General features: G+C 37.9%; 1 protein-coding gene across 2 annotated transcripts in view; it reads left to right on the top strand.

Annotated features, from left to right (window-relative positions):
- Window positions 1-1920: 1920 nt before the first annotated feature.
- PCMTD1 (protein-L-isoaspartate (D-aspartate) O-methyltransferase domain containing 1) overlaps window positions 1921-27650 on the top strand; it is a 67262-nt gene continuing 41532 nt past the window's right edge. Inside the window, exons 1-2 of one of the 2 annotated variants that reach the window (XM_012661458.1) lie at window positions 2120-2195; window positions 13308-13435. The gene's annotated coding sequence lies outside the window, so the exon portion shown is untranslated. Of the gene's footprint in view, window positions 2196-13307; window positions 13436-27650 lie in introns of both variants that reach the window. The other variant, XM_012661460.1, reaches the window with a different exon arrangement.

The raw sequence follows: 27650 nt of genomic DNA, 5'->3' as shown, positions 1-27650 counted from the left end.
AATCTTGTAAGATTGTTACACGATCCAATCACAGTTAGGAGTGCCCTGGGCCCAGGCAGAAAGCCAAAGATGGAGCTAATAAATGTGACGCACATCTCTACTCCCAAACACAGATGGATAGAGACTTTGAATAGTCTGGAGCTAAAAGTCCACAGGATATGCATTATCAATGGGAAAAAAAAAGCCAAACTCTGTAAAACAATTTTAAAGAGATTTACTCTGAGCCAAATTTGAGGACCATGACCTGGAGCCACACCCAAGAAGCCTTGAGCAAGTGGACTTGCTGAGGCTGGGTTACAGTTTGCTTTTATGCATTTCAGGGAGACAGGAATTACAGTTAAAGTCATAAATCAATACCTGGGAGGCATACATTGGTTTGGCCAGAAAAAGTGGGCCATCTCAAAGCAGGGGGAGGGGCTTACAGGTGATAGGTGGGTTTAAAGAGTCTTTGGCTTGTAATTGGTTGAAGACAGGAAGCTTTGCCTAAAGGCTTGGAATGTTTTAACATAGGAGCTGTTTATCAGAGATAAGCCACCGGACATAGATTTGTTGTGTAAATTGAGGACCTACAGGTTTGTCTTGCATACCCTTAGGCCTGTTAATGGGTTACAAAGGATGTCCCCAAGAAGGGAGGGGGGCATGATGAGGCATGTCTGACCTCCTTCCTATTTAGTTTTAGGATTTTCCTTTGGCCACCAGGGGGTCCAGTTAGTCAGCCGGTGGGGGGGAGGGGGGGCTGAGCCTTAAAATTTTATTTTAGTTCACAGCATTCAGACTTAAAACCCCAAAAAAGTGAAGTTGTTGAGTTGAACGACAGAATATTTCAGCAGCAATTTTGTTTTTATTTCGTTACTTGAAGCTTTGACCTTGGTGGTGTGTTCTTCCTAAAGACATGCACAGGCTCAGTTACGGTGAGAAGCAGTAACCTGGGCATCCAGAATGTTCCAATTCAAATTTACTTTAGGTAACCTGTAAGGGTAGCGTACAATCACCGTTAACATACTTGAAAACCAAAACCAAATAGAATTCAAGCAATTCAAACGAATCACGCTCCAACCTACCAGTGGGCTGGAGCGGGATGCACAAAGATTAACAGGAGAGCAGTACACGGACAAAAATTAGTGTTTGGGAAAAATATAATGCCTTTTACGCATACTAAAACTCCCTGAAAAAAAAAATTAAATGCAGTTTGTTAAAGTCTTAAAAGTACGAACACCAAATTTACTTCTTAGCATCACCAGTGGCATTATTTTCCCAGCTCGCTTCACCCAATGTCTCCTTTCCTCAACTTTCTATGCCTCCTCCTCAAAAACCTTTCCTTCTGGTAACGGGCTATGGGATGGTTAAACAAGCAAAGGGTAGCTTGCTTGGCATAGTACCTTCAATTTGTTGAGTGAATACAGCACATTTCAGCTGTGGGATGTACAAGCCCATGTCCCGAGCCAGCACAGCACGTAGGGACCGGCTGACATTTAGGAAGTGCGGCAGGAGTGTTCACTACGGGCGCTGGGGGAGCGTCAGGACTCTACGTGGCCGCTTTAAAGTGGCACAATCTTGAGAAAAACTCTTGGCTCTTCAGATAAACCAGTGAGCCCCCTCCACAAAAGCCTCTGCACATTTATCCTGCAGGGGTCGCCTCCAACTCAAGAAAGCACCTAAAAAAAATGCTCCGACCCCGTGAGACCTTGTCGTTGAGCGCGGCGGAGACCCCGCAAGGAGGCGACCACCACGGGCAGCTCCAAAACCACCAAACGCACACCGCCCCGGAACACGTGTGCCAGAGAGCGCCCAAACGTGGGCGGGGAGGCTGAGACCCTGCCCTCGCGAGATCTCCCTCCACCACCGTCGTGGAGACGGCCTCAGTCAAAGCATCGCGTTGTTTTGGCTTCGGGGCGGAGCGAGCCTGGAGGGGGCGGAGCCAGATGGGGGCGTTCCCGGGCCTTGTTGACTTTGGCGTCTTCGCGGAGCGGCCCGCTAGCCCGCGGCTCTCCGCGCATGCCCGGTCGCCAGCGGCTCCGGAGGCCCGGACGGTCCGGCTGCCCCAGTAGCGGGTCCCGGCCCCGCCCCTCCCCCCGGCGGCGGCTGGCGTGTTGCGGTGGTGGTGTGGCGGCGGCCGGCCGTCGCGGACCCCTGCGAGTCCTAGCTCCTGGTCTTACGTGCCGCTGCGGCGGGTCGGACCGACTGCCACGCCACAGGTAACGGCGCCGCCCGCGGGCTCGGGGTCGTGCAGGTCTGCCTGTCCAGTGTGCTGGGTTCAGGCGGGCGACGGGGGCGCGCTCGGAGGCCGGGGAGCCCGGGGTCGGGGCACCCACGGGCGGGAGGTCCGGGGACCTGGAGGTCAGGGGCGGGGGTACACAGCGCCGGAGGTCGGGGGCGGGGGTACACAGGAGCCGGAGGTCGGGGTCCGGGGGTAGGGAGCTGAGGGTCCGGGGGTCGTGGGCTGGGGAACTGAGGGTCCGGGGGTCGTGGGCTGGGGAACTGAGGGGCGGGGCGGTTGGGGGACGGAGGGCCCGGGGGCGGAGGGGTCCGGAGTCCAAAGGGGTCCAACGGCAGGCCTGGAGGTTGGGGGCCGGTGGATCCGAGAGGAGAGGAGGCCGGTGGCCCGAGGGAGGCTGGGGGCGCCGCGTCCTAAGGCTCATCCTTCGAGTCTGACCTGGCTCGGGGACCGGTGAGTCCCCGACCGCCCGCGGGCCCCTTAGGGCCTTTTCAGATCCACCCAGTGACTTCTGTTGTTTTGGTTTTGAAGGAAGAGAATCCAACCTACGTAGGCTCGGGTAAGCCTTGGGGGCTGGGAGGAGAGTGAAAAGGTTAGAACAGGCGCTAACATTTTCTTTCTTACTTTTTTTTTGTTTGAGCGTTTACTACTGTTTGTGGTAAGTGCAGTGCCCGTCGTACTGCTTGGGGTATTTCAAACACCGGCGTAGAGAGGACCCATGAGTGGAACCTGAATGTTTAATTTTACAGATCTAAGGTTTTTTTTTTTTTTTGAACTTTTATTATTTTGTTTTTTTGGCCCTCTTTTTAAAATTGGGAAATCATGTCTAGTTTTTAACATTACAAATCAGAAGAACTTTGGTACAGAGGAGAAAGTACGCTTTTAGCAATAGTTATTTTCCCTCTGTTACTTTCTTTTTTTTTTTTAATTACAAAAGTACTGCGTGCTCTTTAAGAAAAAATTAACCAGCCAAACAATGAAGAGGCCTGCCCTCTGTCGCTCCCACCCCGTTTCATATTTCGCTTTCTTACTACCCTGGATAACCAGTCTTCAAGTGTGGTGTGTAGCCATTTAGGATTTTTTTCGGTACATATAATGAGTATGCTTTAAAAACAAAATTGGGATCACATATAGTACAGTATATCGTTTTATTAGCCAACAGTGCATCGCGGATATCCTTCCATTTTATCATGTACCTCCTTCGTTTTAAAAGCAGCATAGCTATGTATTATTTCTTGCTGAGCATGGTCTCCAATTTTTCAATAATCAGTAGCTTGTAAAAAGGGCTATAAACCAATATTTTGAAACCTAATGTGGTAAAACTTTAAGAATGTCTAAGGCCAGACAGGAAAGTACTTTGATATTAACCAGGGTGAGTAATATGTTTACACAGAGCTTAATGGTAGTTTACGTGAGGATGGTTGACTTCATAAAGCAGGTTACTAAAATAGTTTACTATTTGTTTTTTGAGTGCATTTTTCAAAGTAAATTTAAATTCCATGTGGTTAGTTGAGAACATTGACTTCCTTAAACAAGAAGTAGCTAATGTGTATAGAGGAGGTAAAGTAGAAAGGTAGTGACCCAGAAGTTTGTTTTTCAGACAAAAAAAAAAGCATCAGGGATTAAATATTTTGATAAGTAAGCCATAGGGAGTAAGCTGGAAGCAGAAGGATGATACTACATTGCTTTCTATTAAGTAAGAGAGCTAGCAAATCCCTATTACATACTGCATTTCTGTGTGCAGAAGAGCTGGAGGCTTTGTTGATTTAATCACTGACTTGTATTAAAAATGTACTGTGTGTTCATCTTGGTGGTAGCTCCTAGGGAAAGCAGTACTGAGTGAGATAATCACAAACAACAGTCTGGTTCTAAACATATATAGCCTGAAATCTTAGGCAAAATTGTGTAGCATTTTTTTGTTTGGAAACTGTGCTTTAAAGAAATAAAAAATATCCATGGCATTTTAATTATTCTTGGTAATAATATACTGATATAGGTTTCTCATAACAATATAAGTGGCATTCTCCCTATTCTATAGAATAATAAACAGAAGTTTTGAGAGATTGGCTAAACTGCTCAAGATCCCCTTTCTTTTTTTAGTAGTGGTGCTTCCTTATACTTAGGTGTGCTTAATCCAAGGACCTGTGTTTTCAGCCCTACCTTGCTGCCTCCTGTTAATGAAAATTGCCTTACAGGATTGTTGATCTTAGTTTCCTCTGCTTTCTTTGAAATGTTCCCAACAAATCAGAGACATGAATATAATCATTTGCATTGAAAATAATCTAAAGGATAAATAGTGTGAAACTATAATGGTATCTTTTTAGATACCATTTCTGGTGATTTATTATTAAAATAATAAACTCGTTGATCTTATGCTGTTAACTAAGAGAAGGGGGATTGTGTTATCTAAGACAGTACTGGGTGCTGTGGTAAATTTGGATATTATAAATTGTAGCTCTCACAGCTGCTTATTCCTTACAAACTTGGAAGGATAATCTCATTTCACTAAGCATTATTTTTATGAACCTACTTGAACTTTTTGTAAACTAATATGCTGAAAAGAGAGCTCTAAAAAGCCTGAAAAGATTAAAACTTGCTTGTGTCATTTTTGGTGTTTTTTCATTTTTGGTAGTCCCTTAAAATGCATCATGACAGACAACTTAATAGGGTGTTACAATATTATGGTGTGTTGTTTTAGTTTTCCACCAGATGTGACAACTGTGTAATTAAAGAAATAAGGCAAATACTGAAATTAATAAAGTGTGATCAGTTGTAATATGTATTTGAGAATAAACCCACATATAGGAGAAGCTTTGAGCTTTTATTGGCAGTTAAGGATGATAACTGGATTCATATCTAAGTGGTGTATCTCCCATCAGTTATCTCTTGTACAACTTTACATTGGATATTGAGTGGGTTTTATAGTGTGTGACACAAATATTTCAGCCCCCAAAAGACCGTTTTAGAATACATTAAGATTTATTGATTTTCACCTGTTGAGGGGAGAAGGGGATAGGAATCAAATGGGGTGTGTGAGTATTCTCAAAAATTAAGATGAGAGATCCTATTGCTGATGGGAAGAAATAGAAAGTTTATTTTCCAATTTAACCTGAAAATCCTTTTGGGAACATAAATTCATGAATATCCAGAAATCAACTATTTAGGTCCTATGGATGATACAAAAAAAAGCATCAAGTGTGATCTCTAGTTTAAAATCTTTTTGGGTTTAAAACTAATTTGTATAAAACGGCCATTGTGACATTACATAAAGGACCTGTTCTCTGATGGTTTCTAGGGAGGAACTAGTTATTGTAAAAGAGAATCCGAAATAGAGGGGGTAAACCTGAGAACTGGCTGTCAAAGTAGACAAAGGGAGAGGGATTCTTCAAAGAATGAGTACTCTGTAGAGTGGATGGATGTCAAGAAAGATGAGAACTTAGTTATTTGAGCTTCGAGGTACTGAACAAATATCTAATTATAATTATCGTGTATTAGCTATGTCCTGCTGGGGGTTGAGTTGGAATAATTAACACTTTTCAGTAACTTGCAGGCTCTTATAAACCTTTTATAATAATCTCATTATCATAAGTCAATTCAGTTTATAATCTAAAGTTATAATGAGCATTTGAAGAGCTGTAGAATGTGAAATGCTGTGAAGGTCTGTCTTCTGTGACTTTCACAAGCTACCACCTCCAACTCAGCCTTCTCAGGGCCTTTGTTCATTTTGCTCTCTCATTTCCTTAAGTATAGGTGTTCTTTTAGGTTTAGTTCTCTTTTTAGAGCTTGTTCTCTTGGCAATGCCACATAGACCCATGGTTTCAGAGGCTCATTTCTCCCTAACCCCTGACTTTGGTGAAGCTCCCAATTCCGTATCACCAGCCTTGTCTTCTTTCCTGAGCTCCAGATTTGCCTTTTTTTGTTGTTCTTCTTGATAAAGTTTTGCTGGCTGTCATTTTGGTATTTTGAGTCATAGATTCAGAATTAATCTTTTTTTCAAACTTAATTCTTCTTCCCCTTTTTATTGTTTATGTTAATAACCTTAACATTTTCTTAGTCTTCTAGGCTCAAAATCAAAAGGTCACCTTTGATTCTCTACTCTTTCCTTTTTCAGAAATATTTATTTGTCATTTTCTTGCATTATGGTTCCTGATTCTCCTGCCTTCTTTCCATTATTCCAGCAACCATGTATATAACAAGAGATATCCCTAATTTCTAGGTTCTGCCATTCATCATGCATACTGCTATTAATCGTCCTAAATGGAGACCTCATCATGTTCCCTGCTTGGTGACAAAACAAAAAAATCCAAAACATGGGCCATTATGCTGAATGCTTTGTTCTCGTTTGGTCCTCATAATTTATGTTGGTAGGTATTATTGTCTCCACTTTACAGATGAAGAAATTGAGACTTCATGAGCCTGAGGAGTTGCTAGGAGGAGGAAAAGCTAGGATTTGAATCCCTCTTCCTTGCAAGTCTTTGTTTTGACCACTCTGCTTCTGCTAAGTGGCTTCTTTTCCACTCTGGAGAATAAAGTCCTGGTTCCTCAGTGTTGCTTTTCAAAACTGTGTTATTTGACCCCAGTGTCCCTTGAAGAACTTACTTCATGTTTCAGTCAAACTTGTTACATTCTTTCTGTTCCAAAAAGAATGTAAACTTAAGTTTTACTTTATTTTTTTTTTTGTTTCTCATGCATTTCCATTTCTTGGAATTTTTTTTTTCCCCATCTCTGCCTTTAGAAGTCCTCCATGTAAAAGGGTAGCGCGCATACTGTATTTGCCTAGAGCCCTTCATCTTCTCTGCTGTGCAGTAGTGAGATCTCTCCTCCACATTCACACAGCTGTTTAACCTGTCATCATACTTCCTACTCTGACTTTGTTTTTGAGTGCTCCTAAGAGTTGTAATTGGATTATAAGATACTTGAAAGCAGAAATCATTTCTTATTGTTCCTTTTGTCTCCCAGTGGATGCTCAGGAAATACGGGTAAATGAGTGTGGAAATGATCAATGGTAAACTACCCCTTTCATTGGCATTTAAGCAGTATATTTGATTTTTAGCTTCTCTCCTCACCCTCAAACATAATAGGTCATAGGTCATTAGAGTTTTAAATTGTGTCTGTAACAGAACCAGATTTTCTTGTAGGGTATCATGAGTTCTTTGTTTTCAGATAATGAGGTAATCATGATAAGTTTATTTTTTTAAAAACCAGCCTTGTGTTTACATGTGCACATGTCTGAGTTCTTGGTATTGTATATAAAAGTTTTTAAATTAATGTTTTGACATTTGAATTCTTTTCCATGCTGTTGAGTTGGGCAAGTTTTCCAATGAGCTGCTATATTCTAATAATCTCTCTGACCTCACAATTTCTTCTGTGCTTACATGGATATGAAAGATGGAGTAAAACTATGTACTACAGTGCTGTTTTATTCCTTTTGGTGATATCAGGAAGCTCCAGCTATACAATCAGCTGAAATGCCCTCATGCAGATTATACATAACTCTTAGATTCCTGAAGAGTTCATATGAAATTTCAGGCTGACTTAAGTAATCTATGGATGTTAATGGTTACCATGCAGAAGGTATAATTTTATATTTCTCTTATATGTCTTTGCGTGCTGTATTGTGTTACAGTTTAGCTACTCTACTTAATAAGTAATTCTTGTTTTATTAAATAAAATTATAATGCTGTTAAGAATTATGAGTGTAGGATATCTTGGTGATGGTGCTGGGAAGAGACATTTTCTTTTGGGGATGCTAAAGTGCTTGATCATAAAGGAGTGAAACTGATAACCAATTTGTCGGCCTGCCTTTAAAAATAGGTAATACAGTCACTTGGTTCAGATTTTAAGTGGTACAAAAATACACAGACTTCATTTGTCAATGAAGTACTTACTGCTTCAAGCTATGGGATATAAAATTCTGATGTAAGGCTTATTAACAAGCTGAAGACTGTGTTTCTTGATTTAGTGCAAAGGAGGTTCTCTGAGGCAGAACTGAACTTTCATTTGGAAGATCCTCAAGATGCCTGCTGAAGATTATGTCTCTTCAGCCTTCTGGTTTTCCTACTGGGAGGTAGCCCCTCATCTCTGAAATGACATAAAAAAACCTGTTATTTTGTGTGTGTACAAGTAAATATGAATGAATTTCTATTATACTTACATAAAGATAAGGTACACTACAAATAGTTTTTTACTTATATTTTTCATTCAACAGTATACCTCAACGTTTCATATTAATACATAAAGTACTTCATTCTTTTAAAAAATTTGCAATCTCAAAGTATGCTATATATAGCTGCAGCTGTAGATTGTATATCAGTTAAAACTTACTTGCCATATTCACTACTGGTGGGCATTTAGATTGTTTTCCAGTTTTTTACTATTGTAACCCTTGAGGCAACACTTTGAAGGAAGAGAAATAAAAAGTAAGTGATCTTTCCCTATAGGGGAAGACAAAGTTGTAAAGCTAAAATGGATGTTTTTTGATTCCTTTTCTGACCATTAAGTGAATGGAAGAAAGTATGGGATTATGTGAAAGACACTTGCTAGAACCCGTAGTTGACAATTGAATTGGAACAGGGGGTGGCACTGGGGATGGGTAATAGCTACCATGACCAATTGTTCACTCTGGGCAAGGGGTCAGCCCTGCATGTAAACAGCATGTTTATAGTTCAGTGCTTAGAAATGATATTCGATATGTGGAAACTGGTGTCTGGACTGTGGCCTATAATAGTGTATTTAGCATAGAAAACTTGTTCAGGGGATGAACTAGGATCACAGTGTGTCATCTAAAAGGAAAGGGCAGGCTTACAATAATGTATTTTTTGTGGTCAGATTTTTCTTTTTGTAAAATTATTTTATGTTCAAAGATAAGATTTAAACTACTGAATTAAATGAAGTTAAACAAGCAGGCTTCCCCCCATCCATGTCTACTCTTCATAGATTGCTGGGATAATGGTTTTTAACAGTTTGGTGTGAATCTTTTAAGACTTTTATGTATTTGTGTGTCTTAAAAATGTCAGAATCCTATTGAATAACAAGTAAATAAGAATGGTGAAAATCAGAATCTTACTGAGGGACAAATGAATAAGGTGATGATGGAATACAAGGTAAATAAATAGTGTTCGATTCCTTTACACCAAGGGAGCTATAAATACAGATTATTATTGTGTAAAGTGTAACAGCTACTCAGCCTCTGTAGCTGGTCTGTCCTATCACTTCTAACAAGTCATTTAAAGTTTCTCAAGCTATGTATTAACTAGTAGCATATGATTTACTCAGTAGTAATACATTCTCTTCTCTTTGTCATTATCCAGTCATCCTATCCTAAATTTGGGATTGTTTTTTTGCTAGGCATCAAAAAATTAGTTTTTAGATATTTGCTGGATATGTCATTTTTTTTTTCCTTTTTGTTAGGGTGGTATGTGTATGCTGCCCAGGTCCATATGGTTTAGATTTTTTTTTTAAACAGTGGTTCATTTGCACTGACCTGTTTCTGAGCTCCTGTGATTCTCTTTTGATCACTTACACTTTATTAGACATCATGAGCATAATAAGTAAACGCTCACTTATTTGTTTTTGCCTTTTTTCCTATTTAATAGAAGTAAGGATTCATTGTAGAAAGACTACAAAATATGGATAAAGAAAAGGAGCAGATTATCTGTAATGTTATCTCCTAGGAGTGGTATGCCATTTAATACTGACAGACCTCTGTTAATGAAAACACCAGCAAGAAAAGCCCAGCTTTATAAGTGCTGCTGCCATATAAAGCAGATAGGTTTGGTGATAGAAGTATGGGAAATGTGAGTGCTTAAGTTTTTTCTGACCTGGATGCTTGTCTGCTAGGAAGTGATGCTTTAGTAACGGAGTCTGTAGTAAGGCCTTAACATGTCAGGATTTCTACACATGTATGGTGAAGCACTAGGTGGTTTAGCTGTTGTTATGGGAGCCATTGATGGGTGAATCAGTCGCTGTAGCTCTGTGAGTGCTACTGGATAAATAGTGTAGAGCTTTTGTTCTTATTATGTATCATTGTATCTTTGTAGTCCATATTTAAAATACTGGGCCTTAAGTTTAGAAGGAAATATTTAGAAATGCCATAGCTCAAAAAGCAAATGCAAAACAGTCTTTGTTTTACAATATTTAGAAGGATGGTTTATTTTATCCCTGTGACGACTCTTAAGTCTTGGTACTCTCAATTTTCATCTTTGCATCATAGTTTCTTGATGACTAGAGTGGATTTTAAAATTCCTGGTCAGTCTTCATACTGACTAGTTTGAAGAGGCAGCCTTGGAGTGGTCTATAGTGATTTAACATGCATTGTAAATCCCATCTTGAAAGAATTACTTTTAAGTACTTCTAAACCATTTTAATGGGCTTGACTTTTTCATGCAAATACAGTAATTTGAACTTTTATCCTTTTATGAACCAGAGAAATTAGAAGTGAAAAGATTTAGGCATTTCTACAGTGATTTATATAAATATCTGTGTATTACCACCATTCATGCAATTGATTTGTCTTTAAAGGAAAGGGAGAAAACACTGATTATTATTTATTATTTATGAGAAATTATTATTATTTATGAGAAAAAGTCTTTATAGGCTTGGCGCGGTGGCTCACGCCTGTAATCCTAGCACTATGGGAGGCCGAGGCCGGTGGATTGCTTGAGATCAGGAGTTCGAGACCAGCCTGAGCAAGAGCGAGACCCCGTCTCTACTAAAAATAGAAAGAAATTAGCCAAACAACTAAAAATAGAGAAAATTAGCCGAGCATGGTGGCGCATGCTTGTAGTCCCAGCTACCCGGGAGGCTGAGACAGGAGGATCACTTGAGCCCAGGAGTTTGCGGTTGCTGGGAACTGATGCCATGGCACTCTAGTCCAGGCAAGAGAGTGAGACTCTGTCTCAAAAAAAAAAAAAAAATTTATAAAAACTTTCTTTTTCTTGTTAAGGACTTGTTCAGTTATCATTGTCTATTTGGTAATCACTGGTTTATTGTCTCAAGATAGCACTTGATAAAATGAATGTACATCATTCTAATAAATTACGTGTTTGTGTGTGTATAATATACACACGTATGCACATACATACATATGGTCATCTGTGGTGCCCAGCTCAGGAGGCACCATTCACTTAGAATATAACATAAATGGCATCCCTGTACTGCTTCAGGAAAACTCACACTGTTTCTGTGTGAGTGGTGCTTCCTGGAATTGTGCAGTCAATAGGAAACCTTGATATATATGGTGCTTTAACATTTTCACATTTTCCTATAACTTTCCATCTTGTCAAAGAGGTAGTCAGACGTTGTTATTCCTATTTTTATAGATGATGAACTGAGACTCAAAAGTGACTTTGTTCTCCTGAATCTGCTTTCTTTTTTTAAAAAATGATGATATTGGACTCATTAATCAACATAGGGTTTGGTGTGAGACAGACACAGCCCCAATTTTGCCTCCTAGTAGCTTAAGTTATTTAATCCATTTTCTTCATTTCCCATCCTTGAAAATAATACTATTACATGAAATTTTGTGAAGACTTAAATGAGTTAATGTACTTAAACAAGAAAAAATAGTTGTGTGGCTTGGTAATTAATTGCTATACCAAAGGCTAATGGTTTTATTTTTTGCAGTGTTTCCATTTGGTACTTGAGTTTCAGGGTCTTTATAAAGTTCTTGTACAGTTACTCTGTATGTAGAGAGTTTCAGTTAGAGGACCTTAGGCCGCCTTAAGAATATGACCACGCATTATTTATCTATAAGAGAAAAAGAATTCCAAGTTCTATCAAGGAATAATGAGAACATATCTCTTGCTACTGATCCTCCTTACCATATTGTTATTTCCTCACCTGTATCCTGGGTGAGAAATGAGAGAAGTAGGGATGGATTTGGGTTACAAGTGTACGTATTTAAGATAGATTGCGTTCGATTCCACTGAAGAGTAGAGGTCATATAGTTTGCATAGTGTGATAGACAAATAACAGCCCCCGAAAGAAGTCTGTGTTCTAATCCCTGGAACCTGTGAATATGTGACCTTATATATGGCAATTGTCAATTAAAGTTGCAGATGAATTAATGTTGCTAATCAGTTTGCTTTAAGGAAGATTATGCTTGATTATCCTGACGAGCCCATTGTAATCACAAGGGTCCTTAAAAATGGAAGAGGGAGAGAACCAGAGAGATAGCATAGAGGGACTCAGCCTCATGTTGCTGGCTTCGAAGATGGAGGAAAGGGCCGTGAGCCAAAGAAAGCAGATGGATGCTAGACACTGATGCAAGGGAACACAGTCCTCCCTAGAACCTCCGAAAAGGAATAGTCTCGCCAACACCTTCATCTTAGCCCAGTGAAACCTGTACCAAACTTCTGACCTTCAGAACTATAAGATAATAAACTTGTGTGGTTGTAAGCCATTAGGTCTGTGGTTATTTGTTATGGCAATGATAGAAAACTAATATAGGTGAGTATATTTTGACCGTTTGATTTCTTAGGGAAGTGATTTCTGAACAGCCCCCCTCAATTAAATATTAAGATGGCATTTATAAAACTGATAAAACTAGTGCTACCATAATGGGGATGGCCTTGAGCCCTGCTGGGTAGGATTTCTTCTAATTTTTACAAAATCCTGGAGGCGCTTCTGAATTTCTGGATTTCTTTCTTTAATGGTAAGAACAGTATATTGGGCAGATGAATCAAGATGGTTTATAGGATGCCACTGAAGTTGGGAGAACTAGAGGTATGAAGATCATCTTGGAAGTTTGTTACAGTAATGTAGTAAAAATTGATACGGATAGTGTCAGGGATTTTCACTAAGGGGATGGGAGTAATTGAAGAGAGCAGCTCCTGAAAGGTGAGGGACTGTGTAGAAGGTTTTGGTTTCAGACACACTCAACTGAAAGTAATGGTGGGATCCTCACTCCCCCATGAAATTAATGTAGAAACTTACCGAATGCACTGGAAAATTTGTGCTAACAAGGATGATAATTTTGAATAAGCAGAGCAGGAGAAAGGAGAAATACATACCTGTTCTAAAATCTCTGAGGCAATATGTTGGAGGAAGGAAGGAACAAAATTAACAGCTATTTAAATTGCTTTTCCGGTAGGCAGAAGCTGGAGTCTCTGTGAAGTTGCTACAAGGAGTCTTTCCAGTTCAGAGGACTGAGCCTTGTACTTGAGGTGATAGTACATATTCTTTGGTCTCAGTAGGAAAGACTGTCTCTGTGCATTCACTGTAAGTATATAAGAAAGCATTTCCACCTTAGACTCACCAGCTGTTTAAAAAAAAAAGGAGAAATCATTATAATGTCAATGGATAATACAAATTACTAAAAATTGCTATCTTTGCTGTCTACGAAAGTATTTTTGCTTTTCCAAAACACATGTACCTTCCCACTTGGCACAGACTAAAACACATGCCTCTGTAGAGACATAAGGCTGTCTTTCTGACAGTTTCCACTCTTTCGTGGTGTTCAGTGTATTGCATTTTAGTACAGTAGCAAAGTATGTGATTTATTTAGTGTCATTTACTGTTACTTTATTTTAAATTGTTTTTCTGCTAAGTAGATGATATAACAAATTTATTGAATTCTTTAGTGCCTATTTATGTTTGATTTTCCCTCTGTGTTCCTAGAACTCTGGGACTGCTTTTTTCCAATGAATGTTTTTTGATGGTCTTTTCCTCTTTCAACTTGAAATGTCACTAATGTTATTATTGCTTATCCCTCACATGTGTTTCAAGAATTTGGCTATGCTGTTTCCCTGTCCCTTTACTCCTTTGTCAATTTTTATTTTTTATCCTGCCTACCATGCCTGCATGAAGTTTAAGTTTTCCAGTGGTTTTCTTTTGTCCTTTTCCAGGTCTGTTAATAATCATATAAGTCTATAGGGGGGAAACAAAGGCACTGGGAAGACAAGAGCATGTGCTTCAGTTAACAAGCTCTGTTCAAACTGACTCTAGTCGTAGTTCATAGCCACTGAGGCATCCTCCTGTCTAAAAGTTTGACTATATGCTGGATTTGCTGGGCAATAACTTGAAGACGGCAGAACTGGTAGCTGCTTCTCTCAGTACTCTTAGTCACTTAGTTAGGCATCTAACCTCTTCTCTCTGCATTCAGCATGCACAGCTTTCTTAACACAGAAAAGCCAGTAACAAGTGTTTAAAATTTTGCCAAGAAACTAAGATAAAATCCCTCAATACTTAGAAGTTAAAAAAAAAAAGGAATGTTTGTGGGATCTAGCAATTTAAGTCAAATCCAGGGGATCGTGTTTGCTTTGGCTAGCCTCGTCTGTTCACTTTGTTGCCCAGCTGCTGTCATTATTTGGGGCGGCCTGAGTGTAATCTTTCTGGTTCCAGGATTGCATCAGTTTGGGTCCAGTCAGGAAAGAGAAATCACACAGTAATTGGAACAGAGAATGTTTAACATACAGAATTGTTTACTATAACAGGGGATTGACTAGCAAGAAGTAAAGAGAGCTCACAGAATGTAGAAATAAATCTAAAGAACAGCCACTACTTCTAGGACAGCGATTGAACACCCAAGGAAGAGGCCCACTGAGGGCTGAGATCCAGGCTTCATTAGAGAGGGTGCATCCATGGCTCATTGGATGGCAGAGAGGTTGTTGATGGAATTGCAGGAATTCTCTGGGGTACCAGGGGAAGATGTTCATAGAGTTGGATTTTGCCAGAGGTTGCCTTTTGCAAACTGCCCAAAAGAGGGTGCTGTGTGAAGCTGCTGGCTGTCCTGCGCTACGGGATCCTGGTGCTGGAGAAACCTGCCAAGCAGTGCTGCGCCAGGCTGAGAAGCAAAGCCCTTCCCTCCTGCAGTATTTCTCCAGGGCAGTCTGCTAAACATTACCTGTCAGTTGGAATTGATACAGGAAGTAGAATATATTTTTTATTTGTATAAATTTAAGGGGTACAAGTGCAGTTCTGTTACATGGGTGTCTTGTGTAGTAATTAGTCTGGGCTTTTGGTGTATCCATCACCTGAATAATGTACATTGTACCTGTTAAGTAATTTCTTATACCCACTCCTCTCCCACCATCCCACCTTTCCGAGTTTCCAATGGGAAGTAGAATATGTTTTTTCCCTCAGCGCCTAATCCTTGGTGGGATTAGGACAACGCACTGCGGCACTAGGCTTTTCTTGAAGCATATCTCCATCACTTTTGCTCCCTTTGCCATTCAGAAACTTTTTTTGTAGCTAAAATGATTGCACACTCCTTTTGATTTACTAATTCCTGCTTTTGTATTTGATTGTTCCAAGCCAGCTGGTCATGGCTATTTCCTGCTTGTCTCCTGTGGGTTCTCTACCATTGAAATGTAGAAGTAGAGTCATAGCCCTGGACCAAAATTTAGGCACTGCTGCTTTTTGCTACCTGACTCAGATCAATGGCTCTGTCTACAGCTTTAGGAGGTACTCCACAGTTCCCTAGTTTATTTTAACAATATAAGGATTTTTTGTTGTTTTACAAACAGACAAAAGAAATTATTTTATGTTAGAAAAATGTAACTTTTTATAGCTTTTATTTTATGATGTATTGAAAAGAAAATGAAGACACTGGTGCCATGAATTCTGTCAGTATGCCCTTGACTGAGTAGTTTTGTTTGATGAATCACAGAGTAAACTAGAAAATTTTAGGGTTTTCTTCTTTATATTTATTTCTCTTGACCTGCTTTTCACAAATATTAAAGTAATATATTTTGTTTGAGTTTATATGCACAAAAATATGGATATATCTTTGCTTTCGTAGATGCAAATAGTTTTAAAGTTCTAGACTGAAGTTTTAAATGTCAACAATATAGTATGACTTTTCGACTGGGTCTCATTTTATTGCTGTTGCCACAGTTAATTCAACTACTGAGAATTCAGATGCCAAAAAAAGCTCTTGTAACTTTATGCTAGCTAGGTCTGTACATCAAGAGAAGAATGATTTAGAAAATGTAGTGTGCCTACCTAAGTTGTTTTCAGGTTGACTCTATGAACCTGAAAACAACCTCGGTCTTTTGCCGACCTTTGTGTATCTCCTTTTATTTACAGTATTTATAAAACTGTTTAAAATATTTGCTCTTCTGTGAAATTTACTTTGGTTTAATATTGCATTAATAATTCAGAAGAATATCTGTTGAATTTCTTTCCTCCCCTTCTGTGTTTGTGTGTCTGTCTCTCTTTGTATCTATTAATAGGTTATTTTGCTGTTAATAATCTCTCTACTTTCTAGCCTGAGGACATTGAAGTATCAATTCTTTCATCTTCGTTGGGGACTCTGGCATCTCTACTGCAGTCTTCTTTGCTACCTAACTTATATTATAGTATTATTAATTCAAACCGTTGACAATTACTTACACGTTTAACTGTTTTGTAATCTGATGACAATACTTTTGGTATCACAGGTTTATCCTGTCTGGCTATTGTTGATTTGCTTTGATTTTGAACCCCTGAAGTATTTCACTTTTCTTTTTTGCTCTGTTTTTTCTTGCTTTTTAGTATGATGTCACCAACTAAATTGTAAGTTTTTGAAGACTTTTGTCTGTTCTCCCATAAAATGTACCTCAAATAGACTATCTTAATAGTTAATGGAGTGTATAATTTGTCAAGTGTACAGATACGTCTTCTTTTCATGTCTTAAATAACTGGGAAACTAAACTAAATTACTCATTAGAAGGGGTCTTGAATGGTCTCTTATCTGTTAAAAGGCACTCTGCTAAGTGCCAGAAGTAAGCAGGTGAATAGCATGTGGAACCTTATCATATAGAGGCCATAGTCAAGTGGGTGGGAAAGAGAATAACCACCTTGTGGAGAGGTGATACAGAGATACACGCAAGGTGTTTGAGAGCATTGAAGAAAGGCATAGTTGTGGACTGAATGTTTATTTCCCCTGAAAATTCATGTTGAAACTCTGACCCCCAGTGTGGCTGTATTTGAAATACAGGGGTTTTAAGGGAGTAATTAAGTCATAGGTGGGGCCCTGATCCAATAGTGTCCTTTTAAAAAGAGACACAAGAGAGGTCGCTTATGCTCTTGTGCATGTGTACACAGAAGAGGTCATGTCTGAAAGCTGCGAATAGAGGCCTTACCAGAAACTGACTATGCTGGCACCTTGAAGTTGGACTTCTAGTTTCTAGAACTGTGACAAAATAAATTTATGTTAAGCCACTCCATCTGTGATATTTTGTTATGGCAACCTGAGCAGACTAAGGCTCATAAGTGATCTGGGCTTGGGCTTAGAGAAGATTTCTAAGAGGAGAGTACTCATTTGACATCTCAGTGAATGAGAAGTTTCCAGGTAGAGGCTTAATGCATTTGCAAAAGCATGGAGGCATGAGAAAGCATAATGTGGTTAAGGGGACTTTAACAAAGGCTGTGGGAAGAGAGAAGGCTGGGGGTGCCTCTGAAATGGTATGCAGAGCTCAGATCAGATAATACACTATTGAAATGGGAAAAAAATGGAGCCCAGATATGAGCAGAGTTGTGTGGCTTTGGAGTTAGAACAAGATTTTAAACCCAACTCTGAATTTGTTTCTTCCTTTGTAAAATAGGTATGATATAACCTACCTTGCAGGTTTTTTATGAGGAAAATTGTATAGCACTTGGTTGAAAGCCACATATCTGCTGAATGTAATAGTTATAAGGTGGACAAAATCAGATCTGTTGGGTTCCCAACAAAGGTTGAACTTATTACACTCTGCCTATAGATGCAAATACAGATGCTGTCATATTTGTATTAACAATACTGATGTTAAGTGGGGTGGGGTTAGGGCAACAGTCTGGGAAGTTGAGGATTTTTTTCTTATGACCTATTTTTCTGTGGAGGATGAAGCAGGACTCTTGACCCTTTGTTGAATTAAAGAGATCCATCTGATGGTGGTGGTGGTAATGAGTTTTGTTGTAAGGATGGGAGCCAGAGGTGAATAAAGGTATTGCTGGGCATTACTGAAAATCCAGTTGGGCTTGAAGAACATGCATTTTTAGTGGCACCAATCCAAGCAGTGGATTTCTTTCTTAAGTAACATTTCACAATATAAAATACTCTGCAGAGAAAAGAAATTATTGGATTGGTCCAAGATCAGGAGTTTGCAAGCTGAGGGAGGCCGAAAGTTAGAATGAGGGGTTGAGAATAAGTAAGAGAGTAAGTGAAGCAGTGTTCATGAGATTGATTGGGGAAGAAAGTGATGTTAGTAGGTGTCAGCCAATATGGCCCATGGGCCAAACCTGGCTGCTCCCTGTTTTTGCAAGGTTTGTGAACTAAGAATGGTGTTTACATTTTTAAATGGTTAGAAAAAATATTTCATTACATGAAAATTATGTAAAATTCCAATTTCAGTATCCATCCATAAAATTTTATTGGAACACAGATATGTTATTTCATTACATGTGGTCTATAGCTACTTTTGTGCTACAACAGGGTTCAATAGTTATGACACAAACTGTGGTCTGCAGATCCTAAAATATTTACTATCTGGCCTTTTACAGAAAAAATGTGCTGATCCTAGAATACTAGTGACATTAAGTGTAGTGGTAGAGAATGAGCAAAGTAGACATAAAATCAGGTTGGAGAAGAAAGTAAGGACTTAGTCTTTAAAGGACTAACAGCTGTTACCTTCGGAGATTGAATAGGTTGAAGATGCCCAAGACGATGGCTGGGGAGCCGAGTAGATTGCATTAGAGATGCCAGAGTCTCCAGTGAAGGTGGGAGAATCGATACTTCCTCAGGATAGGAAGTGGGAGATTATTATTAATAAATAGGAACGTGTAATAAGAAAAATACAAAACATGTTTTCCTATACCTTTTCCAACAAGAGTTGTTTTTTTTTTTTTTTATCATTATCAGTCTTAGAGGCCCCAGATGCTCTAATTTTGCATATTTTTAATTGCTCCTGTGGTTGAGCATAGTTTCCTGTTTACTGGTGGTTTTGTAATTCTTCTGGGAGGCAAAAGCCTGTTGTGTTGCGTGCCCTTTTTTTTTTTAAAAAAAAAAAAATAGGAATGTTCATTTGTAAATACTGCTTATAAATTGAGTATTAACCCTGTGCTACATGTTGCAGTTTTACCCCCCAGTTTGTTGTTTGTATTCTGATGTTTTATTGTGTGCTTTGTCCGATAGAATACTTCATTTTTGTGTAGCTAAATTCCTCAGTCTATCCTTTGTAGTTTCACCTTCTGCTGTTTTATTTAGAATATCTGAAATGAGATACATAATTGTTTTTTCTGGTTATTTTATTATGCTTTGGTTGCTCAGAGGCAGTGGGTGACTGAGCTGGTGACCAGTATAACTTTGTTTTCACACAGTCTAAATTTTCTAATAATCTATATTTTCCTTGACCTTATTATTTCATTTTTATTATTTATTTATTTTTTAGAGACAGGGTCTCACTCTGTCACCCAGACTGGAGTGCAGTAGTGTGATCATAGCTCACTGCAGCTTCGAACTCCTGGGCTCACGTGATCCTCCTGTCTCGGCCTCCTGAGTAGCTGGGACTACAGGTGCATGCCACGATGCCTGGCTAATTTTTTTATTCTTATTTTTTTGTAGAAATGAGATCTCAGTATATTGCCCAGACTGGTCTCAAACTCCTGGTCTCAAACTCCTGGCCTCAAGCACTACTCCCACCTTGTCCTCTTAAAGTGCTAGGATTACAGGCATGAGCCATTGCTTCTGGCCCTTGAGCTGATTTATATATGAATTCCTGTAGACGACCTCAGGTTCTTAAAGAATAGTGTGATGGGACAATCATGTACGTGAATATGCTGATTTGAGTTTTAATTTGCCATTTCTTTTGAAGTTTTGTTGATTTGTTGTTACAGTTTGTTCCTAGGACTTGAAATAGTTCCTCGGTATTGCTTTTGGCTGTTAAAAGTTTCCTGTTATAGCTCCAACTTCATTTTATTTTAGTTGTGCCACTTTTCTCTACCTTAAGAACTGGGATTAGCAATATAGCATGCATTCCCAAGGTGATTTTTCCTTTTTTTTTTCCTCCCTAAGTGACAGGTCCAGGAGTAAGCTTTAGGAAATACATACTGTGAAGGACTTATCTTTCCTAATTTCTCTGATTGCTCAGATATTGCATTTTAACTCATAATCTGTGAGTTTATATAACTTAATTTTGATATAATTTCAAATTTATAGAACAATTATATTAGTTCTATGTACTCTTTGCTCAAATTCGGCAGTGTTTTTTTTTTTAATATAATTTCAAGCTTATAGAAAAATTACCAGAACAGTACAAGGAACTCTCCTACATTAGATTCATCAGTTGCTTGCATTTGGATGCATTTGCTTTATTATAGACATACACATTTGTTTTCTGATCATCGAGGGGTAGTTTGGAGTATTTTTTTTTTTTTTTAATTTTTTACTTTGTATTTTATAAGAACAAAGATCTTTTTTTAGAGAACCACACTACTGTTATTAAAATCAGAAACTTTGATACATTGCTGTTACCTGTAGTCTATATTCAAATTTTGCTACCTGTTTCTAATAATGTCCCTTATAGGTTTTTTTTTTTCCTTAGTGTAGGATCTAGTTCAGGATTTCCCTTGATTTGTCATGTGTCTTCAGTCTTTTTTTTATCTTGACTTTGATATTTTTTTGAAGAGTATAATCTAGTTATTTTGTAGAATGTCCGTTAATTAGGGTTTGTCTGAGGGTTTCCTCAGGAGCATTACTGGTGAGAGGTGGTAGCCCTGTCAGGGCATTCTGTCATACCAGTGGGTGCATTGGTTTAGCCCGGTGTTGGTGAAATTAGCTTTGACCACTTTATTAAAATGATGTTCACGAAATTTCTCCATTGTAAAGTTATTATTTTTTTGTCAGTTGGTAATTTGTAGAGGGATACTTTGAGATTATGACAATATCCTGTTCCTCACCGGACTTTCACACACTGGTTTTAGCATCCATTGGTATTTTTCTAACCCCATTATTTCTTTTACATTTATTAATTGCCATTTTATTATAAGAACTTTTCCGTCCCCCTTATTTCTGTATTAATTCATTGAGGTGTGAACTCACTGATTCTTAACGACTATTACTGTCCGTTACTATTATTTATTTAGATGCTTGAAACATAATTTGACCAACAAAAGACCCTTCAAACTGGCTTCTATATCTTTTTGACATGTCCTCATCATTCTTTGAACATTTCCAAACTTTGTCTTAATGAGATGTTTCAGGCTCATATTTTCCCTGCCCCAATTCAGGAGTCAGCCGCTTTCTCAAGTAACCCTAGTTTCTTTTAATGGAGAACAGTATTTAGAAACCACCATCTGGGTGCTAGGTTTTCTTATGGCTACTGGTATGTTCTTATCATTACTGATGTGTTTCTTATGGCTACTGTTGAATTCTAGGCCTTCATAAGCAAGAAAAAATATGTATATGTGTGTACATTTCTGTAATTTTCTACTTCGTGTGTGTGTATATATATAACCCAGATTGTATGTTCTCACTGATGCCTCTAACTACATCCAACATCACAGGATATAGTCTAGTCTTTACTCAATCATTACATGCTTTGATTTCCCTCAGAGACACCGGTGGAACTACTGGGATCTTGGTGAAAATTGGCACCTAAAATCAAAAGTATTTTATGTATATTTAATATATGTATGAAAAATCTCCCAATTATATCTATCTGACTAATGTTTCTTGAAATGGCAATATGTATTTTTATGGGAGGATTAAGTAGTTTCTGTATTAAAAAATAGAAACATCTTTTGAGTACTTGGTAGGTGTCAGGGACTATTAGAGGCAGTTTATATGTATTATATAATTCTCACACTAACTCTGTGAAGTAATTTTTATTAATGCTGTTTTTACCAGATAGCAGTTGAGGCCCAGAGATGCGGATTATGTTTCCTGAGGTCACATAGCTAGGATGCTGTAGAATTAGGGTTCCAACCTTTATTTAAATGCAATTTTTATTAATGTTGAAAAGAGCACTTTTTGTTAGAATATGGCTCATAATGAACATATAACTTGATATGAAGTTATAATTTGGTATACTAATAGTCATTCTACAAATGATCCTTATAAGGAATACCAACTGAGTAAAGTAAAATTAAGTTACATTCCTTGCTGTTATAAATTCTACTGAATTTTGACTAATAGAAATTTTTCATTTGCTGAGTGTTGTGACTTACCACCATAAGCTAAATATGGATTCATTCTAAATATACTTAATAAATTGAATTATAATTCTCACCTCCTAAGAAAGCTCTTTAAATTGAGGTTAGCTCCTGGAGTATGGTCTCTGAATCCTCATGATTCTTATCATACTTATCATAGGTTCTGAGGCATAAATAGATGATCAATTTTTGTTCTTTGAGGAAATCATCAAATGAAATCTTTTGTGCTAAATACTTAAAAATTTAACACCTTGACTGCCACACTGGAAAAAAAAAAATTATTCCTTGGGGCCACGATGTTTTATTGGAAAAATAGAATAAAAACTATGAAAACAAAAATGATCCTTTCTAATTTAATGAAAAGTTTGTTATTTTTTATTGTTTTCTGTGTGTGAGTTATATGCAACTTGAAAAATAGTTCTTGTGGCTCCCAGAGTGAAGAGACATGAGTTACATATGCTTCACGTGGCCCTGGGCTCAAACCTAGCGTGAGTTAAGTACAACTCACATGGCAGTTAATGTGTTAAATATCCAAATGTAAGTTACTACTTAATTGTTTTGGGTAACTTTTTGTTGAGAGCATTTTAAAGAGCACTTGAGAACATTTGTTGAGCTTAAAATACTAAGTTTTTTTTAAAAGTACACTATTAATAAAGGTAATTTTATTCCCAGTTTGGCTACTATTAATATAGTTTGAAGAGCAATTAGTATGAAAAAAGTTCTTATGTTATTAAAGGTCTTTAGTTCTATGAATTCATTTCAACCAAATTGAAAATAATTTTTAAACATTTTTCTGAAAATACACTAACCATTTGAGAGACTAATTTCCTTGAACAAATACTATCTCTGGGACCTGCAGCCATTCTCTGAAATTCTTTCCATGGTGTGCCTGTGTCTTACTCAACTTATTGAATCAATGATGAAGAAGTTGTTAAATGCAACCAGGAAGAGGTATTGAGCTGTGGTTTAAAAAACTTTCACAAGCATTTTGGTTGCTCAGTTTGGATGGTGTTCTCCAGATGAGTTTTATTGACTCAAGGAGCCAGTGATGATAAGTTAATCATTTAAAATTACGGTGGCCCTCCTAATACTTACTTTAGAGCCAATAAGCATTATTATCATCTGATAACAGTTCATTTCTAAGAACTGCTTAAACTTTGTGTCATTAGCAAAAATAAAGATAGCAAAAATTAAAATAAAAATTTTTTGTAAAATTTTTGCTCCAATAAATGAAATGAAACTATAGTATCATTTTTTAAAATATGCATTTTTCAGGCTTACATTTCTAGTTGTGGTTTCTTCTATCTGATAATGTGAATATTAGTAGTGTATGACATAAGATCCATGAATAAGATTGAAATGTCTATATATTATATGGGAAATCTAGAGCCAGTAATTCACTTTTTCTCAGTCCATTTTCTCCATTTGCATGGTAAAGGTAATACCACTTACCTTGCCTCTGTTCTTATAGTACTTATGAAATTATGAGTTGATGTTGAAGTGCTTTGGAAACTTAAGTATAATACTTAACTAAGTATCTTGTTTTATATACTTTTTACTAGTGTCTGTACAAAGATAAAATGAGTATCTTGGACTTTGGAAATGTGCCATTTCGTAAGGCCAGAAACTTTTGCTATTTTTTCGTGTAATAGGGTTAGACTTTTTGAAAGTTCTTATGACTCATCGAGATAATTTGACTTAATGACCTTATTTTACAAGTGAAAAAAACAAAGCCAGAAAAAATAATGACTTAAAATCATGTAGTATGGCAAGGCCAGCCTTTGCATTTCACAGTACCTTACTGTGTGGAAAGAGTGTTTTTGGTGCGAGGTCATGTTTTGGTTCGTTTTATGACATACCACAGTGGAAGGGAACAGATACAGATCGTCTGAACTGATGAGTAGCCCCCAGTTGTGCATTTTTGCTTTGGAATATTCTATATTTGAATGATTCTTTGTGAATTTGTAACTTTTCACATAAAATAAGCCCCACTTTGATAAGCCTCAACCAGGAGTAGCTGAAAATGTGTATGCTTTTCTCTCATGCCTCCTTGTTGATCTCGGTATATCCTTAAGAACATTGTCACTTAATGAACATATTTTGGTTTAGACTTTCGTGAGTTAGAGGGGAGTTGAACAACTGTTTTGTTTTAAAGATTTTGGTAGGCTATAGCTCCCATGAGGATATTTTTATTTCAAGTGTTAAGGGTGATTAATATAGTGCTTCTGTTTCTTGAAAAACGCATGGATTGTTAAGCAATAATTCTAAAATCTAAGGCAGTTATTCTCTGTGGATTGCTTTTGTTAGCTCAAAGATATATGGAATTTTGCATTTAGAGGTTGTTTGTAATTTGGAGTTAGGGTCATGTTTTGGGATACACATGTAGTAACATAGATTTGAAGAAGTCATAATATATTCAGATCTTTGAGTAAAAGAGAAGGAGAGACTTTTTGAGGGTACTCAAAATCTTTTCACTTTCCAAACAATAAAATTTCAGCTTGAACTGGGTCATATCTTTTAATTAAAGTTTTATAATCCTAGCATTCTGGGAGGCCGAGACGGGCGGATTGTTTCAGCTCAGGAGTTTGAGACCAGCCTGAGCAAGAGCGAGACCCCGTCTCTACTAAAAATAGAAAGAAATTAGCTGGACAACTAAAAATATATATATAAAAAAATTAGCTGGGCATGGTGGCGCATGCCTGTAGTCCCAGCTATTTGAGAGGCTGAGGCAGGAGGATCACTTGAGCCCAGGAGTTTGAGGTTGCTGTGAGCTAGGCTGACGCCACGGCACTCTAGCCCGGGCAACAGAGTGAGACTCTGTGAAAAAAAAAAAAAAAATTAAAGTTTTATATTCTTGTATCACTTCATATCCTATTACTCTAAACTGTCATAGAGCTCCTGTCTCCTGTTTCTCCATTTTTGAGTTCACACTGTTCTCAAGCCAAGGAGAATAGGAAAATTAAAAGTATGTGTAGAGGAAGGTAGAGACTACATTTGTGAATATAGGCATCTTGAAACTTGCCACATATCAAAATGTATAACATGGATACTTCCAAGAGTACTTTCTTTTCTTTGTAGTATTGAATCAGAGGGGTTGAGGGGGGGAGATAGTTTTGAATTATTTTGAGAGAGTGGCTTATCAGTTGTCTGATGAGATTATTTCAGAGTTCAAGGGAACATAGAAGAAAAAATATGCTTTCACTTTGCTGTAGGCACTGGATACATTCAAACTTGAAAGGACTTCCCCAAGTAGAAAGCTAGAACTTAACCCTTACACTATTTTATGCTCAGTCAACAATTATTTCTTAAATGCTTGCTAAGACCATACAACTGTGATAAATATATTAAATATAAGACATTATTTTTTTCTTCAATGACTTTACAGTCTGGACAGAAAGATGTATAGAACCAAAGCTGTACAAGACAGTTAATTTTTGCTAAATTATATAAATAATTCTTCATTAGAAGCAAAAAAGAATTAGCAAGGACAAAAGTTAACCAGTGAGGTGGAACTTAAACCAAGGAGGTTCAGTATCTAACTGTTGCCTGAGCCCATGTGAGTAGCTATTCCTTCTGAGACTCCCAGTGAGCACAGAAGGACAACTATTTTTGATTTAGGCTCATCAGCCCAGTTTATGGCCCAGAGCATGGCAGAAGGCACTGTGTTCTTTTTTCACGTTAATTTCTCTCTTTCAGTCGATTTATGTGTGAATGTGTATATTCTTCTGCACACTTCTGTAGATACTGTTCCTTGGTTTTTCTTCTTGATACCTCTTACTTCAGAATTTACATTTCCACTCTTTAGTTCTTTCTTAAGGAGGTCATTAGGTGATGACTTTCACTAGATTCGAGAACTGGTGCTTGGTTTTCTCTTTTCAGTCTTTTGTGTTTAAAAATGAAAGTTTAGATGTACCCTTTTTGTCACAGAAATGAAAGTTGGTATTGAACATCTGTATGTTCGGAGCTTTATATGCAGTGTACTCTTTAATCTTCACAAATTTATGATGTAATTATTATTTCCATTTTATAGATAAGGAAACTGGAGATCACAGATTAAATAATTTGCCTGAGGCCGTATGGCCACTAAATAACATCAGATGCTTCCCATCCCCCCTTCCTTCTTTGGAGCAGAGAGTACTAAAAGGGAGGAAAAAGGAAATGGGAGGATGAAAGAGATGGAGAGATCTGAATTGAATATCTTTTCAGCCAAAGGTTTATGAAAAGTTTACTTTAGAATTATAGATGAGGAGCCTCTGAGCAAATTGTTCTGTTAGGAGAGTTTCGTAGCTTGACAGACTGGATTTGAATTGTGATTCAGTATTCAAGAGCTGTGAGAACTCTTCATGCGGTCTCTCTGAACTTTGTCTCCTCATCAGTAAAATGAGGTTAGTGCCTCTTCATAGTGGTGTGCTGAAGAATTAGAGCCCAGTGCTAGGTATGTATAATAGTAGGCACATACGAAATTGCTCTTATATGTCATCACTAGTAAAAAAAAAAAAAAAAAATAAGATTTTTATTTATCATTGAATGTGTGGAGTTAAGTATCAAGTCATTAAATATGACATGTCTGGTTTCAAATTAAAAGTTTAGCTTACTATATCTCAAACAAGAAGCAGTACAGTTAATCAAAGTATTCAGCTAAACTGTCGACACAGTTTTGCCATCTTACCCGTAGTTTGTTTTATGCCAGCAGTGAAGCAGCGAGGAGAGCCAGTGGCGATGAAATTGTGAAGGCGTTTTCCACAGCTTGTTGAGAATTGAATATTTTTCCTTGCAAGAAGTAGTCTAAAGCATGGAAGAAGTGGTAGTCAGTTGGTGTAAGATCTGGTGAATGCAGTGGGTGACAGAGAGTTTTTAAGTCCAGCCTCTGTAGTTTGAGCAGCATTGTTTTTTGTGACATGTGGTCTTGCAAGAGGATTATCCTGTCTCTATTGACCAGTCTCAGCTGCTTAATCGCAAGCATTCTCATGATTTCATCCAACTGGTTGCAGTAGACATCCACTGTAATGGATTGACCAGGTTTCATGAAGCTGTAGTGGATAATAAGAGCACTGGACCACCAAACAGATACCATTAGGTTTTTTTAATGAATATTTGGTTTTGGACTGTGTTTTGGTGCTTCATCTTTATCCAATCACTGTGCTGAGTGCTTGCAGTTGTCAAAAAGAGTCTGTTTTTCATCACACATCACAATACAGTATAGAAATGGTTCACCTTTATGTCGTGACAGCAAAGAAAGGCAAGCTTCGAGATGATTTATCTTCTGATGCTCATTTAATTCATGTGGAACCCATCTATCCAGCTTCTTTACCTTGCTGATTTGTTT

Source organism: Propithecus coquereli, unplaced genomic scaffold (assembly GCF_000956105.1).
Source record: "Propithecus coquereli isolate 6110/MARCELLA unplaced genomic scaffold, Pcoq_1.0 Scaffold71, whole genome shotgun sequence".
Taxonomy (NCBI): Eukaryota; Metazoa; Chordata; class Mammalia; order Primates; family Indriidae; genus Propithecus; species Propithecus coquereli.
Note: the sequence above shows the minus strand (reverse complement) of the source record. Positions and strands in the feature narration are given on the sequence as shown.